This window comes from Aotus nancymaae, unplaced genomic scaffold (genome assembly GCF_030222135.1).
Source record: "Aotus nancymaae isolate 86718 unplaced genomic scaffold, 86718_ANA_hifiasm-v0.15.2.pri h1tg000022l_1, whole genome shotgun sequence".
NCBI classification, from domain to species: domain Eukaryota; kingdom Metazoa; phylum Chordata; class Mammalia; order Primates; family Aotidae; genus Aotus; species Aotus nancymaae.
This window is the reverse complement of record NW_026988435.1, coordinates 21,453,798-21,471,791: the sequence shown is the minus strand read 5'-3', so window position 1 is coordinate 21,471,791 and position 17,994 is coordinate 21,453,798. Positions and strand designations below refer to the sequence as shown.

General features: G+C 34.5%; 1 long non-coding RNA gene across 1 annotated transcript in view; it reads right to left on the bottom strand.

The window, feature by feature from the left end:
• Window positions 1-4,264: 4,264 nt before the first annotated feature.
• Window positions 4,265-17,994, bottom strand: part of LOC105711840 (uncharacterized) — a 153,138-nt gene continuing 139,408 nt past the window's right edge. The window contains exon 3 of the long non-coding RNA XR_010343922.1: window positions 4,265-4,314. This is a non-coding gene — a long non-coding RNA (uncharacterized LOC105711840). The remainder of the gene's footprint in view (window positions 4,315-17,994) is intronic.

The following is a 17,994-nucleotide window of genomic DNA, read 5'->3' as shown; positions in this document are numbered from 1 at the left end:
AGATCAGAGCTTTAAAAAAAAAAAAAAAAAAAAAAAAAAAAAAAGACATTGCTAAGATATGCACTTGAAACACTAAGTTTCAGGCTCTGGGTTTATAAAGTTCAGCAACAAGCTAAAAAGAAAATTAGAAAAGACTGACCGAGATACTTGCCTTCTTTCCAAAGACTTACTGACTTGACCAGTACAAGGTATGTAAAATCAGAGTTGGAGCTAGTGACTTTTGCAAGTGAGATAAGAAAAAGAACTCACTAGGCATTACATTCTGTTTCAAAAGGGATATTTTTCTCCCACTAATTTCTAGTTTTTTCTTAAATGAAATTGAAATTGTTGCATCTGTTCACTGCTGTTTTTTAAAATTTACATTACCAATGAATTCAGCCTAAGGTGGAAACAGGTTCTTTCAAGCATGATTCAAATGGTAAGCCAATTTCAGAGATTTAAATGGCACAAGTAGCAATCTGCATTACACAAAACACTGAAAACAATATTCCCTTTTTTTCCTTATAGAATCTGTATAAATAATTTTTTCTTTTGGTATTACTGCTTTTTGTTCACAAATATCTACATTTTTAATCCACAGAGGCAATTTTATTACAGTATTAACCATAATGTCTTACACTTGCAAAATGCTTTGAAGCTGACACAATGTTTTTATATTTATATGCAGTAAAATATATCCATGTTCAGCACCATACAAATAACTTTTTCATAAATTTATTAACAGTTTTCTAAAATGCTTGACTTGTAGGTATGGTTTTGAACATGAATACCACAAAGAAGCATTAAAATTCAATTTAAAATAATTTCCATTGTATATCAAACCCATGTGTTTATACTATTTGTGTCTCATCCATTAAGATAATTGATTATAATTTACTCCAGGTATAACAGCAAAGTATAGAGAGGCATCTTATAAAATCTGTGTAAGATTTAACAGTTACATTTGATTATTTTCTTTCTCTTTTTCCTTTTGTTTTTTTGAGATGGAGTCTTGCTCTGATGCCAAAGCTGGAGTGCAGTGGTGCCATCTCGGCTCACTGCAACTTCTGCCTCCCGGGTTCAAGTGATTTTCCTGCCTCAGCCTCCCAAGTAGTTGGGATTACAGGCTCCTGCCACGACGCTCAGCTAATTTTTTGTATTTTCAGTAGAGACAGGGTTTCACCATGCTGGCCAGGCTGGTCTCAAACTCCTGACCTCAGGTGATCCACCTGCCTTGGACTCCCAAAGTGCTAGGATTACAGGTGTAAGCCACTGCACCCTACTGATTACTTTCTTTTCTTACACTTTGTTCCAATTTAATTGAATGAGTATTTTTTCTGCATCTATTAGGTTCAAAGATAAATAACATACAGTCATTACCCTCTGGGGGTTAACAGCCTAGTGAGGGGGAAAAAAAAAGATGCATACAAAATGAATTTGTACATGGGACATAATATGAAAAGGTATATTTTTCCCTGAATTTCCATGGAGATGTAAGACAACTGGTAAGAGTTGGAATGAAGGGAAAAGTCTCCTAAGTGCTTACGGAAGGAGGTGCCATTTGAGGTAAACTCTGAAGAAACTGGTAGCTGTTCCATTTTACACACCTACCACACACTTGCATGAACATCTGTATTATTAGCTTTTCTTTACCCTGCCCACTGATACAAACTTACCCAATACTATTTTCTATGACTTTTTACTGTAACACTTTGTCCTTATTCCTTAATTTCTTGATTCAATATACAAATGGGAATTATTCTTTTGTATGACTGCCAAACATGTAATTTAGAGAGGCCTCTTTCTATTCTATTTTAAACTTCTCTTTCTTAAACAAAAGCTTAGAGGACCTATTAAATAAATCATGATACATTCAAAATATTGACTAATATGCAGCCATTACAATGGATGAAATAGAGAATGTATATAGACTTAGAACAATGCCCATAATTAAAATGATAAATAAGAAAAAATCCACAGGATCATGCATATGATATGTGCATATTGATGTGTCTGTGTATAAAGAAGGAATCTGAAAGAATAAATACCCATATTCTTTCAAAACTTTAGTAGTAGCTAACTTTGAGGGATATACCATTTTCTGTTTAGTATAATTCATTATCTTTTATCTTAAATAATTAAAACAACAAAGATACTCATACTGAAAGAAGCACAAAGGATACACCATCTATTTCACCCACTTTAAGAACGAAACAAACAATTGCCACTTTTTTCAATAATTTTTAGAAAATGTTAAATATCATAAATTATATGCAAATATAAATTCAAATCCTTGAACAATCAAATTGCAGTGATAAGTGACAATAAAAATTATGTTTATATTAAGGCAAAATGATAATTTTATTATCATTAAAGCCATAAAGTACTTTTCATCAATAGGTAGCAAAACTATTTTCTGTCACTATATCAAAAACATCAGCAATAGTCACCTAAAGATAAATAACAACAGGCTGGGCGCAGTGGCTCATGCCTGTAATCCCAGCACTTTGGGAGGCCTAGGCAGGTGGATCACAATATCAGGAGTTCAAGACCAGCCTGGCCAACTTGGTGAAACCCTGTCTCTACTAAAAACAAGAAAATTAGCCAGTGTGGTGGCGGGCACCTCTAATCCCAGCTGCTCAGGAGGCTGAGGCAGGAGAATTGCTTGAACCTCGGGAAGTGGCAGTTGCAATGAGCTGAGACTGTGCCACTGCACTCCAGCCTGGGTGACAGAGCAATACTCCGTCTCAAAAAATAAAAAGCAACAACAAATATAACACATTTATGCAATGTGCTTTATGATTTTTTAACATATCTATAAATGGAAATAAAATATTTGAAAGTACAGCAGACAATAAATAAAGGTGAAATAAAATCAGAAAACTTTAGCCATTCCTCAGAAAATAATACAACGCTGCATCACAAAGGCATTCATAGATTAGAACTATAATGTAACAGCTCGAAAAATAAAAAGTTTATTTAGTTTCTGCAATTGCTCTGTATCTCAGTTGGCCTCACCTGGAGCTACACAAGGCATTCATGCCATAAATAATCTTTGATTCAATCAGAACAAGAAAAACAGCGTGTTCCTCCCATATGGGATTTGAGGAGTCACATTCATTTTACAGTCCTTGGTTTGTTTAATCCTTATTTCAGTTCAATGAATAGACAATAACGATGCTATTGCATGTACTTTACAGATGAGGAAACTTAACATTCTAGAAATACCACGAGTTTGCTAGCCACAAATCTCATGAGCAGTGAAGAAATTATTATCTACAAACATGTAAAGCCTAAGAAATAATCAAGCAAAGTCTAAATGAACACAATCTGCCTAGTCATTATTAGAGAGACTTTCTAACTCCTGGTTGGTTTTTATGTTACCATTATTTTGTTTTTTGTCTTATGTCTTTAGCCTGTACTGTTCTGCTCTTTTAGGCACCACAAAGTTGTCTTGAATTAGAAAGAGGTACTAGAATGTGGGAGTGGGTGTTGACCTACATCTGAACAATCTGCATATGATTCATCACAATTAAGCAATTTGGTTTGAAATAGCTACAATTAAGTCATTATCAGAGAAGTATTTACTAGGCTGGAAATTCTAAATTTATCTTCACATATACTCTAACTGAGAAAAGGGCCACATTTTCTGCACTCTAGTAAAGCAAATGCTGAAGTAAATGCCTTCATGTTAACATCTGTATTGTTAAGTCACTGACAGCTAATTATATGAATGATAACTTTAGTTATTTCTTTAAAAATTATAGGTTTGGAATAGCAAGAAATATATGACATGATGGTAGGCAAAAGAGCTTCAGTTTCTAACTATATACGTACACACATATACACACACACACACACACACAATAGCAAGAAATATATGACGTAATGGTAGACAAAAGAGCTTCAGTTTCTAACTATATACGTACACACATACACACACAGAATTGCCTTCCTTATGAATGGAAATTATATATAGTAATGTCAATGCATGATGAAGATAATATCAAATATTATCAAGGAGAAGATAATAAAGATAATATCAAAATTCAGGATAAAGAGTAAATTCTGTCTATAGTAAAATATAAACTGTAATAGTATGAAAGAAAAATTCAAACTGACAATTAAACACAACATGTTTCAAATTGAGCAGTAAGTAGAAATAACACATCACTTATTCAGAGTAAGCAACATCAATTCTATGTATATCTAACAAGGGGAATAAATTATTGAAACACAGATGAAAGAAGTATATTTTTTAACCACAAGAATTTTATTTTTCCTACCTTTGTAGCTCAGCAGTAAAACACTCTCTGATGAATTTTTATGGATATCCTGGAAAGGAAACAGAAAATAGATGAAACAGAGAATTTTTTAAAAATGGCTAACTGCTTTAACATTATTATCCACACTGAGTGTTAGTGGTCTATTTGCTGGGTAACCATACACTGTGGCAAGGCATTCTCTGTTCCTTCTTATACATACATGAGACTGGCAACACTGATAGTGACAAAGGGCACATGAGTATTAGAATAAAAGCATGCGTATGTTTGTGCTCTGTAGAGCATGAATATAGTGATTAAAACTTGGTTGGGCATGGTGGCTCATGCTTGTTGGGAAGCTGAGGCAGGTGAATTGCTTGAGCTCAGGAGCTCAAGGCCAGCCTATGCAACATGGGAAACCCCATCTCTATCAAAATACAAAAAATTAGCCAGGTGTGGTGGTGGCACCTCAGTTACTCAGGAGACTGAGGTGGGAGGATCACTTGAGCCCAGGAGGTAGAGGCGTCAGTGAGCTGAGATCACGCTACTGTACTCCAGCATGGGTGACAGAGTGAGACTCCATCTCAAAAAAAAAAAAAAAAAAAGAAAAGAAAAGAAGAAAAAGCAATTAACAACAACAAAAAAATGATTTGTTGGCTGAGCATGGTTGCTCACACCTGTAATCCCAGCAGTTTGGGAGGCTGAGGCAGGTGGATCCCAAGTTCAGAAGTTCAAGACCAGACTGGCCAAGATGGTGAAACCACGTCTCTACTAAAAACACAAAAATGAGCCTGGGGTGGTAGCAGGTGCCTGTAATCCCAGCTACTCAGAAGGCTGAGGCAGAAGAATGGCTTGAACCTGGGGGAGTGGAGGTTGCAGTGAGCCGAGATCACGCCACTGCACTCCAGCCTGGGCAAAAGAGTGAGACTCCATCATAAATAAATAAATAAAGACTTATTGTTCAAAATGATTAGCCAATTTAGTAATTTTTAAATTGACAGTTGATAAAAAGAAAAAGAAAAAAATCACTCCATATTTCTCAAATGAAACAAAATAACAACTAAATAACAAAATTATAAAACTAAGACTTTTAGATTTCATAACATCTTTTTATATTATTAAAAAATAGGTGCTGAGATTGAAATCCATTATGTGGACATGTTCATAAGATTTCAGCTCAAGTGGAACAAATTTTACGTCCTATAAATGTAATAGGCTATTATCTGGAATAGAGAATTACTATAAAAAATTCTGATGCTCTTAATTAAAACAGAATTAGTCTTATAACTAGAAGGAAATTTAAAAGTCAACTGGCTCAACTTTCTCACTTTACAGATAAGCAAAGCACGAATGTTAGTTCATGGCAGAACTAAGAGCAAAATTTCCATCTCTCTTTCTCATACTAATTTCACAACATTAAGTTTTTTAATCTTTCATAATTTCCAAGACTGGAAATAAGTAGACGAAGTAGAATTATATATTCTGTTCTTGGTAAGTTCCATCCACTGGATAAATCATATTTCTGTTCTGCCTGAACAATCTATGTCATCAACATTTACTGTATTCACCTCATCTAAAACTTGTTTCCTTGGCCATTCTTGGCTGGCTTTGCTATCTGCTGATTGTTGGCCCTTGAGGGAACATAGACAGTAGGCAGGGAGTGGTTACAGCAGGTCTGCAAGACCTAGCAGAATGCTATCTTTGCATCTGACTCAGTGCAATCACAGTGGTGGTGGCCACAGGGGTGCTTGTGTCACTCCATCCCCAGTTTTAGGTGGCTCAGAAGAGAGAGAGAGACTCTATGTTTGGGAGAAAGTAAGGAAAGAGGGAAAGAATTTTTGCCTGGTAATCTAGAGAATTCTCCTGGATCTTGTCCAAGACTATCAAGTTGGTAACTCTATGAGTCTGCAAGAACCACAGAGTTGCTGAGCCTGGGGTGCTCCCTTTAGCACAAACACCTTAGATCATAATACCTAAGTCCTTTCAAATATCTGGAAAGCTTCCCCAAGAAGGACAGCTACAAATAAACCCAGACAGTGAAGACTACAATAAATACCTAACTCTTCAATGCCCAGACACCAAAGAACATTTACTACCATCACTGCCTTCCAGGAAAACATGATGTCATCAAATGAACTAAATAAGGCACCAGGGACCAATCCTCAAGAAAGAGAGGTATGTGACCTTTCAGACAGAGAATTCAAAATAGCTGTGTTGAGTAAACAAAGAAATTCAAGGTAACACAAAGAAGAAAGTCAAAATTATATCAGAAAAATATTAACAAAGATCAAAATAATTAAAAAGAAACAAAGTCTTCAGCTGAAAATGCAGTTGACATAATGAAGAATACATGAGTCCATTAATAGCAGAATAGATCAAGAAGAACAAATCAGTGAGTTTGAAGACAGGCTATTTAAAAATACACACAGTCAGAGGAGACAAAAAATAAAAGAATGGAAAATAAAGCATGCCTACAGGATCTAGAAAATACCTCAAAAGGGCAAGACTTTAAGGCCAATATCTAAGAGGGTTTCTGAAAAGAAACCCTACAAACTAGAAGGGATTGGAGCCCCATCTTCATCCTCATTAAATAAAACAATTATCACCCAAGAATTTTGTATCTAGTGAAACTAAGCTTCATAAAGGAAGGGAAAATATAGTTTTTTTTCAGACAAACAAATGCTGAGAGAATTTGCCACTACCAAGCCAGCACTACAAGAACTGCTAAAAGGAGCTCTAAATCTTGAAATAAATCATTGAAATATACCAAAATAGAACCTCCTTAAAACATACATCTCACAGGACCTATAAAACAAAAATACAATTTAAAAAAACAAACAATGTACTCAGGCAACAAATAGCATAATGAAAAGTACCACAAAGCTCAATACTAACTTAAATGTAAATGACATAAATGCTTCACTTAAAAGACACAAAATCAGAGGATGGATAAGAATTCATCAAATAAGTATGTGCTGTCTTCAAGGACTTGCCTAACACATAAGGACTCATATAAACTTAAGGTAAAGGGATGGAAAAAGATATTCTATGCAAATGAACACCAAAAAGCAAGCAAGAGTAGCTATTCTTATATCAGACAAAATGAACTTTAAAGCAGTAGCAGTTAAAAAAGACAAAGAGGGACGTTATATCATGATGAAAGGACTAGTCCAACAGAAAAATATATAAATCTTAAATATGTATACACCTAACACTAGGGGTCCCAAATTTATAAAATAAATACTACTAGACCTAAGAAATGAGACAGGAAGAAATGCAATAATAGTGGGGGACTTCAATACTCCACTGACAGCACTAGACAGGTTAACAAGACTGAAAGTCAGCAAAGAAACAATAGATTTGAACTATACTCTACAACAAATGGACTTAACAGAAATTTACACAACATTTTATCCAATGACTGCAGAATATACATTCTATTTATCAGTGAAGGAAATGTTCTCCAAGATAGACCATATGATAATTGAGACAAAACAAGTCTAAATATTTTTAAGAAAATTGAAATTATATCAGGTACTTTCTCAGAACACAGTGAAATAAAATTGGGAATAAACACCAGAAGGAACCCTCAAAACCATGCAAATACATAGAAATTAAATAACTTGCTCCTGAATGATCATTGGGTCAATAATAAAATCAAGATGAATTTTAAAATTCTATGAACTGAATAATAGTGACACAAAACCACTGCTCAAGGAAATAAGATAGTACACAAACAAATGGAAAAACATTCCATGCTCATGGATAGGAAGAATCAATATCATAAAAATGGCCATAAGCTAGTTCAACCATTGTGGAAGACAGTGTGGCGATTCCTCAAGGACCTAGAAATAGAAATTCCATTTGACCCAGCAATCCCATTACTGGGTATATATCCAAAGGATTATAAATCATTCTACTCTAAGGACACATGCACACAAATGTTCACTGCAGCACTGTTTACAGTAGCAAAGACCTGGAACCAACCCAAATGCTCATCGATGATAGACTGGACAGGGAAAATGTGGTACATATACACCATGGAATACTATGTAGCCATAAAAAACGATGAGTTCGTGTCCTTTGTAGGGACATGGATGAATCTGGAAACCATCATTCTCAGCAAACTGACACAAGAACAGAAAATCAAACACTGCATGTTCTCACTCATAGGTGGGTGTTGAACAATGAGAACACATGGACACAGGGAGGGGAGCATGACACACCAGGATCTGCTGGGGGGAAATGGGGAGGGACAGCGGGGGGTGGGGAGTTGGGGAGAGATAGTATGGGGAGAAATGCCAGATATAGGTGATGGGGAGGAAGGCAGCAAATCACACTGCCATTTGTGTACCTATGCAACAATCTTGCATGTTCTTCACGTGTATCCCAAAACCTAAAATGCAATAAAAAAATGGTCATACTCTACAAAGAAATTTATAGATTCAATGCAATCCCCATCAAGCTACCATTGACTTTCTTCACAGAATTGGAAAAAAAACTACTTTCAATTTCATATGGAACTAAAAAGGAGCCCACATAGCCAAAACAATCATAAGCAAAGAGAACAAAGCTGGAGGCATCATGCTACCTGACTTCAAACTATATTACAAGGCTACGGTAGCCAAAACAGGATGGTACTGGTACCAAAACAGATATATAGACATATGGAATGGAACAGAGGCCTCAGAAATAACACCTCACATCTACAACCATCTGATCTTTGACAAACCTGACAAAAACAAGCAATGGGGAAGGGATTCCCTATTCAATAAATGGTGATGGAAAAACTGATTAGCCATATGCAGAAAGCTGAAACTGGACCCCTTCCTTACACCTTATACCAAAATTCACTCAAGATGGTATAAAGACTTAAATGTAAGACCTAAAACCATAAAAACGCTAGAAGAAAACCCAGGCAATACCATTCAGGACATAGGCATAGGCAAAGGTGTCATGACCAAAACACCAAAAGCAATGGCAACAAAAGCCACAATAGACAAATAGGATCTAATTAAACTAAAGAGCTTCTGCACAGCAAAAGAAACTATCATCAGAGTGAACGGGCAACCTAAAGAATGGGAGAAAATTTCTGCAATCTATCCATCTGAAAAAAAGCTAATACCCAGAATCTACAAATAACTTAAACAAACTTACAAAAAAAAAAAAATCAAAAAATGGGCAAAGAATTTGAACAGAATTCTCAAAAGAAGACATTTATGCAGCCAACAAATATATGAAAAAAAGCTCATCATCACTGGTCATTAGAGAAATGCAAATCAAAACCACATTGAGATACCACCTTGTGCCAGTTAGAATGACAATCATTAAAAGTCAGGATACAACAGATGCTGGAGAGGATGTGGAGAAACAGGAACACTTTTACACTGTTTGTGGGAGTGTAAATTAGTTAAACCATTGTGGAAGACAGTGTGGCAGTTCCTAGCAATCCCATTACTAGGTATATACCCAAAGGATTATAAATCATTCTACCATAAAGACACACACTTATGTATGTTTATTGCAGCACTGTTCACAATAGCAAAGACTTGGAACCAACCCAAATACCCATCAATGATAGACTGGATAAAGAATATGTGACACATACACACCATGGAATACTTTGCAGCCATAAAAAGGATGAGTTCATGTCCTTTGCAGGAACATGGATGAAGCTGGAAACCATCATTCTCAGCAAACTAACACAAGAACAGAAAACCAAACACTGCATGTTCTCACTCATAAGTGGGAGTTGAACAATGAGAACACATGGACACAGGGAGGAGAATATCATACCAGACCTGTCAGGCAGTCGGGGGATAGGGGAGGGATAGCATTAGGAGAAATACCTAATGTAGATGACAAGATGATGGGTGCAGAAAACCACCATGGCACTATGATTAAGACTCCCAGCAAAATTGGCATACAAGGGACATACCTGAACGTAATAAAAGCCATCTATGACAAACCCACAGCCAACATAATACTTCATGGGGAAGAGTTGAAAGCATTCCCTCTGAGAACTGAAACAAGACAAAGATGCCCACTCTCACCACTCCTCTTCAACATAGCACTGAAAGTCCTAGCCAGAGCAATCAGACAAGAGAAATAAATAAAGGGCATCCAAGTCAGTAAAGAGGAAGTCAAACTGTCACTGTTTGCTGATGATATGTTTACCTATAAAACCCTAAAGATACTTCCAGAAATATCCTAGAACTGATAAAAGAATTCAGCAAAGTCTCCAGATACGAAATTAATGTACACAAATTAGCTTTTCTATACACCAAAATCGACCAAGCTGAGAATCAAATGAATAACTCAACCACTTTTACCATAGCTGAAAAAAAAAAAAAATAGTAGTATACCTAACCAAGGAGGTGAAAGACCTCTACAAGGAAAACTACAACATGCTGCTGAAAGAAATCACAGACAACACAAATGAAGGGAAAAACTTCCCATGCTCATGAATGGGTAGAATCAATATTGTGAAAATGATGATACTGCCAAAAGCAGTCTGCAAATTCAATGCAATTCCCATCAAAATACCACCATCATTCTTCACAGAACTAGAAAAAAAAATCCAAAAATTCATATGGAACCAAAGTACAGCCCAAAGCAAGACTAAGCAAAAATAACAAATCTGAAGGTATAGCACATTACCTGACTTCAAACTATACTATAAGGCCATAGTTAGCAAAACAGCATGGTACTGGTATAAAAGAGGCACATAGACCAATGGAATAGAAAAGAAAACCCAGGAATAAAGCCAAATACTTACAGCCAACTGATTTTTCACAAAGCAAACAAAAACACCAAGTGGGGAAAGGACACTCTATTCAAGAAATGGGTGCTGTGATAATTAGCAAGCCACATGTAGAAGAATAAAACTGGATCCTCATCACTCATTTTATACAATGATGAAGACAAGATGGATCAAGGACTTAAATCTAAGAACTGAAACCATAAAGATTCTATAAGTTAACATTGAAAAACCCATTCTAAACATTGGCTAGGCAAACACTTAATGACCAAGAACCCAAAAGCAAATGCAACAAAAACAAAGATAAATAAATAGAACTTAATTAGAAAGAAACAAGTGTCAGATTAAACAGACAACCCACAGAGTAAGAGAACATCTTTGCAATCTATACGTCTAACAAAGGACTACTATTCAGAATCTACAATAAATTTAAACAAATAAGCAAGAAAAAAACAAAACCATCAAAAAGTGGACTAAGGACATGAATAGACAATTCTCAAAAGAAGATATACATACAAATGATCAACAAACATATGAAAAAATGGTCAGCATCATTAATGATTGGGGAAATGCAAACCCAAACCATAATGTGATACCATCTTACTCCTGCAAGAATTGCCAGAATCAAAAACTAAAAAATTAATAGGTGTTAATGTGAATGTGGTAGAAAGGGAACACTTTTACTCTGCTGGTGAAAAATGACAACTAGTACAACCACTATGAAAAACTGTGGAGATTCCTTAAAGAACTAAAAGGAGAACTACCATTTGATCCAGCAATCCCATATGGGATATCCACGTAGAGGAAAAGAAGTGATTATAGGAAAAAGAAAGATACTTGCACACATATGTTTATAGGAACACAAATTGCAATTGTAAAAACTGGAACCAGTACAAATGCCCATCAATTGATGAGTGGTTAAATAATTTCTGGTATATATATATAGATCATTGAATACTATTCAGCCATAAAAAAGAATGAAATAATGGCATTCACAGCAACCTGGATGGAATTAAAGACCATTATTCTAGCTAAGTAATTCAGGAATAGAAAACCAAGTATTGTATGTTCTCACTCACAAGTGGGAGCTAAGCTGGGAAGATGCAAGGGCATAAGAATGATACAATGGACTTTGGCAACTTAGGGAAAATGGTAAAAGGCAGATGAGGGATAAAAGACTACACACATTGTACACTGCTCGGGTGATGGGTGAACTAAAACTCAGAAATCACCACTAAAGAATTTAATAGTGTAAGCAAACACTGTCTGTTCCCCAAAACTTATTGAAATTAAAAAAAAAAAAGAACTTACACCTGTCTTACTCAAACTATTCTAAAAAATAAAAGCAGAAAAAATGCTTCCAAATGCATTTTATGAGAGTGTTATTATCCTGATATCAAAACAGAAAGAAACATCAAAAAAAGAAAACTACAGGCCAATATGGCTGATGAATATTGATGCAAAAATCCTCAATAAATTACTAGAAAACAGAATTAAACAATACATTACAAAGATCACTCATTATAAGTGGGATTTATCCCTGGGATGCAAGGATGGTTCACCATATGCAAACCCATCAATGTGATACATCCTATCAAGAGAATAAATGATAAAAACCACATGATCATTTCAATTGATGCTGAAAGAGCATTTGATAACATTCAGCATCCCTTCATGATAAAAACCCTAAAATAAACTGGGGATAGAAGAAATATATCTCAACATAATAAAAGCCACATGTAACAGACTGAATGGAGAAATACTGAAAATCTTTCCTCTAAGATTGGGAACATCTAAGGATGCCCATTGCCATCACTATTCAACATTGTACTGGAGGTCCTAGCTACAGCAATCAGACAAGAGACTGACTTTTCCAAATTGAAAAGGAAGTCAAGTAAAATTATCCTTGTTTGCAGATAATATGATCTTATATCTGAAAAAACCTAAAGACTCCATTGAAAACTATAGAATTGATAAACGAATTCAGTAAAGTTGCAGGATACAAAATCACCATATAAAAAACCAGTAGCATTTCTATATACCAACAGTGAACAATCTAAAAAAGAAATATAAAAAATAATCTCATTTACAATAGTCACACATAAAATTAAATATGCAGGAATTAACCAAATAAGTAAAAGATCTCTATAATGAAAACTATAAAACACTGATGAAAGAAATTGAAGAGGACACCAAAAAAAAAAAAAGAAAAAAAATGCTCTTGGATTGGAAAATCAATATTGTTAAAATGTCCATTCCACCCAAAGCAAGCTACAGCTTCAATGTAATAATCCCTATCAAAATTCCAATGACATTCTTCACAGAAATAGGAAAAAAATCAATCCTAATATTAATATGGAACCACAAAAGACCCAGAACAGCCAAAGCTATCCTAAGCAAAAATAGCAAAACTGGAGGAATCACATTACCTGACTTCAAATTATACTACAGAGTTATAATAACCAAAGCAGCACGATACTGGCATAAAAACAGACACATATTAACAGTGGAACAGAATAAAAAACTCAGGAAAAAAATCCACACATTTACAGTGAACTCATTTTTTTTTTTTTACAAAGGTGCCAAGAACATTGGGGAAAGACAGACTCCTCAATAAAAAGTGCTGTGAAAACTAGATATCCATATGCAAAAGAATAAAACAGACTTCTGTCTCTCTCAAATCATATCAAAATGGACTGAAGACTTAAGTCTAAGACCTCAAACTGTGAAACCAATAAAAGAAAACACCGGAGGAAAATTCTCAAACATTGGTTTAGGCAAAGACTTCTTGAGCAATAGCTCACAAGCACAGGCAACCAAAGCAAACATGGACAAATGGGATCACACCAAGTTTAAAAGCTTCTGCACAGTAAAGGATACAATCAACACAGTAGATAGACAATTCACAGTATGCGAGAAAATATTTTCAAACTACCCATGTGATAAATTAATAACTAGAATATAAGAAGCTCAAACAACTCTAAAAATAAAAAACTAATAATCCAGTCAAAAGATGGGCAAGTTTTGAAGAAACCTTTCTCAAAAGAAGACATACAAATGGCAAAGAGGCATGTGAAAAGGTACTCAACATTATTCAACAGCAGAGAAGTGCAAATTAAAACTACAATGAGAGATTATCTCATCTCAATTAAAATGGCTTCTATCCAAAAGACAGGCAATAACAAATGCTTATGAAGATGTGGAGAAAAGAGAACCCTTGTACGCTGTTGGTGGGAATGTAAATTAGCATAACCATTATGGAGAACAATTTGGAGTTTCCTCAAAAAACTAAAAATTGAGCTACTACATGATCCAGCAATATCACTGCTTGGTATATATCTAAAAGAAAGGAAATGAGAATACTGAAGAGATATCTGCACGCCCATGTTTGTTGCAATACTATTTACAACAGCTAAGATTTGGAAACAACCTAAGTGTCCATCTACAGATGAATGGATAAAGAAAATGTGATACATATACACAATGGAATACTATTCAGCTATTAAAAAGAGTATCCTGTCATTTGCAACAATATGGAGAGTATTGGAGATCGTTAAGTGAAATAATCCAGGCACAGAAAGATGAAAATCACATGTTCTATTTTTGGGATCTAAAAATCCAAAAGATTGAACTCATGGACATAGAGAGTAGAAAGATAGTTACCAGAGGCTGGGAAGTGGTAGTGGGGGATTGTGGGTAGAGGTAGTCATGGTTAATGGGTAAAAAATAAAAATAAAAAAATAGAAAGAATAAAAGCTACTATTTGATAGTACAATATGGTAACTATACTGAAGAATAACATTTTAAAATAAGTGTAATTGGATTGTTTGCAGCTCAATGAAGGTGATAGATACTCCATTCTTCGTGATGTGCTTATTTCACAGTGTGCTTATATCAAAACATCTCATGTACCCCATAAATATATGCAGCTATACCCAGAAAAACAAATTTTTAATGAAATAAAACTCCATTCCTTGATGGAGGGAGATACCAATGAATTAGATGACAGCATTCTGGTATTAAGCATTCTGGTATTAAATCAATGAGAGAAAGCAGGAACAAAAAGTTAAAAAAAAAAAAAACACATGAGCTACAGAGCTGGCAAAATCAGTCAATAATACTTCTAGCTGGATATGAAAGAAGACATCCAGTAGTTCTTCACATAAAATCTGTTTTCTGGGTAGACTTCAAACAAAGAAGTATGTACCATTTGCTCTTTAACATATGTTTCCTCATTCTAAATTGATCTGTAAAATTGTAAGCAATAATGGAATTATTCTTTTCCTCTCTGGCTACAATTCATATTTTAAAAAATACATAAACATTTGTGATTATTAAATAATTTTTGTGACGATTAACAAATTGTTTCTGATGAATGGTTCCAGAAGATGCATAATAACCCTTGGCCCAGTTTGTTTTGCTATTAACAAATAGTAACCTCTATGTTTTCAGTGAGTACAATAACAGAATCAACATTATGTAAGCATAGATTCCACCACTGTACTATCATAACCTAGAATTCTAAGAGACTGGGAACTGAGCAAACAGTAACACAATAGCTGTGGGAATGTCTGCTTGTACTATAATCTCAGAAACAGCTTGTGTGTACCACATTGGAAGCTCACAGTATCAGGAAGATGCATCTTTCCTTGTTGGACAAACTCAATGATTAATTCATGTTTCCCTTGCAGAATGTCAGAGGATAAATGTAGTAAGCTTAAAAGTCATATCAGATATAAAAGAGAGATTAGATTTAAAACTGTTTTTCAAATGTAGGCTTTAAATTATTTGAGAGTTCTGGTCAGGGTACCCAGCTAGAGTAGCTAGTATCTGTAAGAAGAAAAAGCATTATTTAATAATAAGGTGTATTCACTGGATCTTATGACTCAAGTTTTTCAATTCTGCCTAAATCATTAAAAAAGAAAGCTGAGACAAATAGTTTTTGTGTCAAAATTTAAGTAACTTGACCCAACCATATTTAAGAGGAATAAAGTCACAGAATGAATTACAAATAAATGTGTTTTTTGAAATAACAGTAATTGGTAAAGTACAAAGTGTGTCTATATTTTTCTATAAGAAGTCACATGAACATAGTTCAGCACTCTTATTTTATAGGCATACAAATTTGTACACGTGTGTGTACTGTAAGTGGATACAAATATGCTTTGCACAAGCAAATATGCTTAAATACTGAAATTAATATGCTTAAAGACTGAAATTAATTCTTCTAATCCATCATCTCAAGTTAAGAATATTTGACAACATAAAACACATAATGGACTAGAAGAATATTTTTCTTAACTTGAGGTGAGATTTTTGGCTTTTTCACTATCTCCAAAGTAAAGATTATGATAAATAAACACATCTGCAAGTTTCAAAGTGACATACACGGTATAAGTGACTACCAATTTAAGACAAGATTACCATAATGTGCAAGGCAAGATTTTTCAGACAGTTGAAGGGCAAAGAGATAAATCAAGTTACTAGTTTATTATATAAATTAATTAGAAACCCTCTTCCTGTTCTCTGCTCCCTTTCTCTTCCACTGAAGAGACAATTATTTATGAAGATGCACCCAAAAACATCTTCAAAACAATGTCCTGTTTTAAAGATTAACAATCTCCTATTTTAGAAAATTAAAGTTTGAACAATCAAAAGAATTTAAAATATTGTGTAACTGTATTCTATCTTTCATTGCAAAAGACTTTGGTTTTTTCATCAAGATAAGAAGTCATAAGAAGTTTATATTCTACAAGGAGAACAAATTTCTCACAGCAGTTGAAGAACAGGAACAAAATAGACCTTAGCATTTCTGCTAAAAGTACATAGGAACAAATAAATAATATTAAATGTCTATACTATGTACCTTTGACATACTCTTTATAATGAATATATAGGAAATTATACTTAACACATTTATCAAAACAGAATTTTTAAATATATTACTCATAGGTTGAGTTAAAAACCCTTTGATTGTCTAGATAAGTCCTCTTACAGATGCATAAATGAAATAATATGTGTATTATGCTATTTATGAGTAAAGCCTCATTTTATTATCACAGCAATGCTTTCTTTTGATTTTCCAAAAAGCTCTGTATTGCCATTTTAGGAATGATGATTATTAAAATGCTCCAATTTTTCAGTTTTGACATTCACCTCCCAGCTCCTCTTCATAATTCAAATCAAGTAATGCCTACTAGAAATATATTTTTAAATTCAAAGCATACACTCTTCTATTTAATTAACACAGAAGGATATACATGCAAGGTTAAAAAATAAAGCTTAATTTAAAAATATAAACTTTCCCACATTAATTAACAAAGCACATGAACCAATTGTGAATGTCTGTTCATAAGAAGTAAATATATTTTTTTCCTCTTAGCCTTTTGTGCACTCCATTTTCTCTTGAATATTCTACAATTTGAATAACCCAATTTTGCACTTTAAATCCAAGTCCAGGATAGGATTAGAGTTAATATTAGTCTCTTACCATTGATCTCTCTGATATTTATATCAGGAAGTTGTGGTTAGTTAATAACACAGTTTTCTGCTCATGAAAGGGTGTAAGATTCAACACTTTTAGAGTATTATAACTATCTTCACTTCATAACAATCATAAGATGGTCTAAATCATTATAAGGCCACTTCTGACCTTTCAGAAGCTGCAGCTTCTTGGCATGGTGATAGAATGGTTTGAGACTAGAATGGTTCCAACAGTAACTTCATGTCCAAAGAATGCGATAAGGCCTTTTCCCCACAAAGGCTCTTTTGGAGAGAATGATATGACTGGTTTTCTGCCAAAAGACCTGCTGTACAGATTGATCTCAAGTGATCTTTTATTTCCTAGTGACAGTTGGAGCATGCCCATTAGGATGGTTCTAGAAGTGTTCTTAAGCAACTCACAGAGGCCCAGCTGAGGTCTTGTCAGCTGATCTGAGAATAACAGTGACAGTGTCCCAAGGACAGATTGCCAGATTGTCATGTTCAATACCT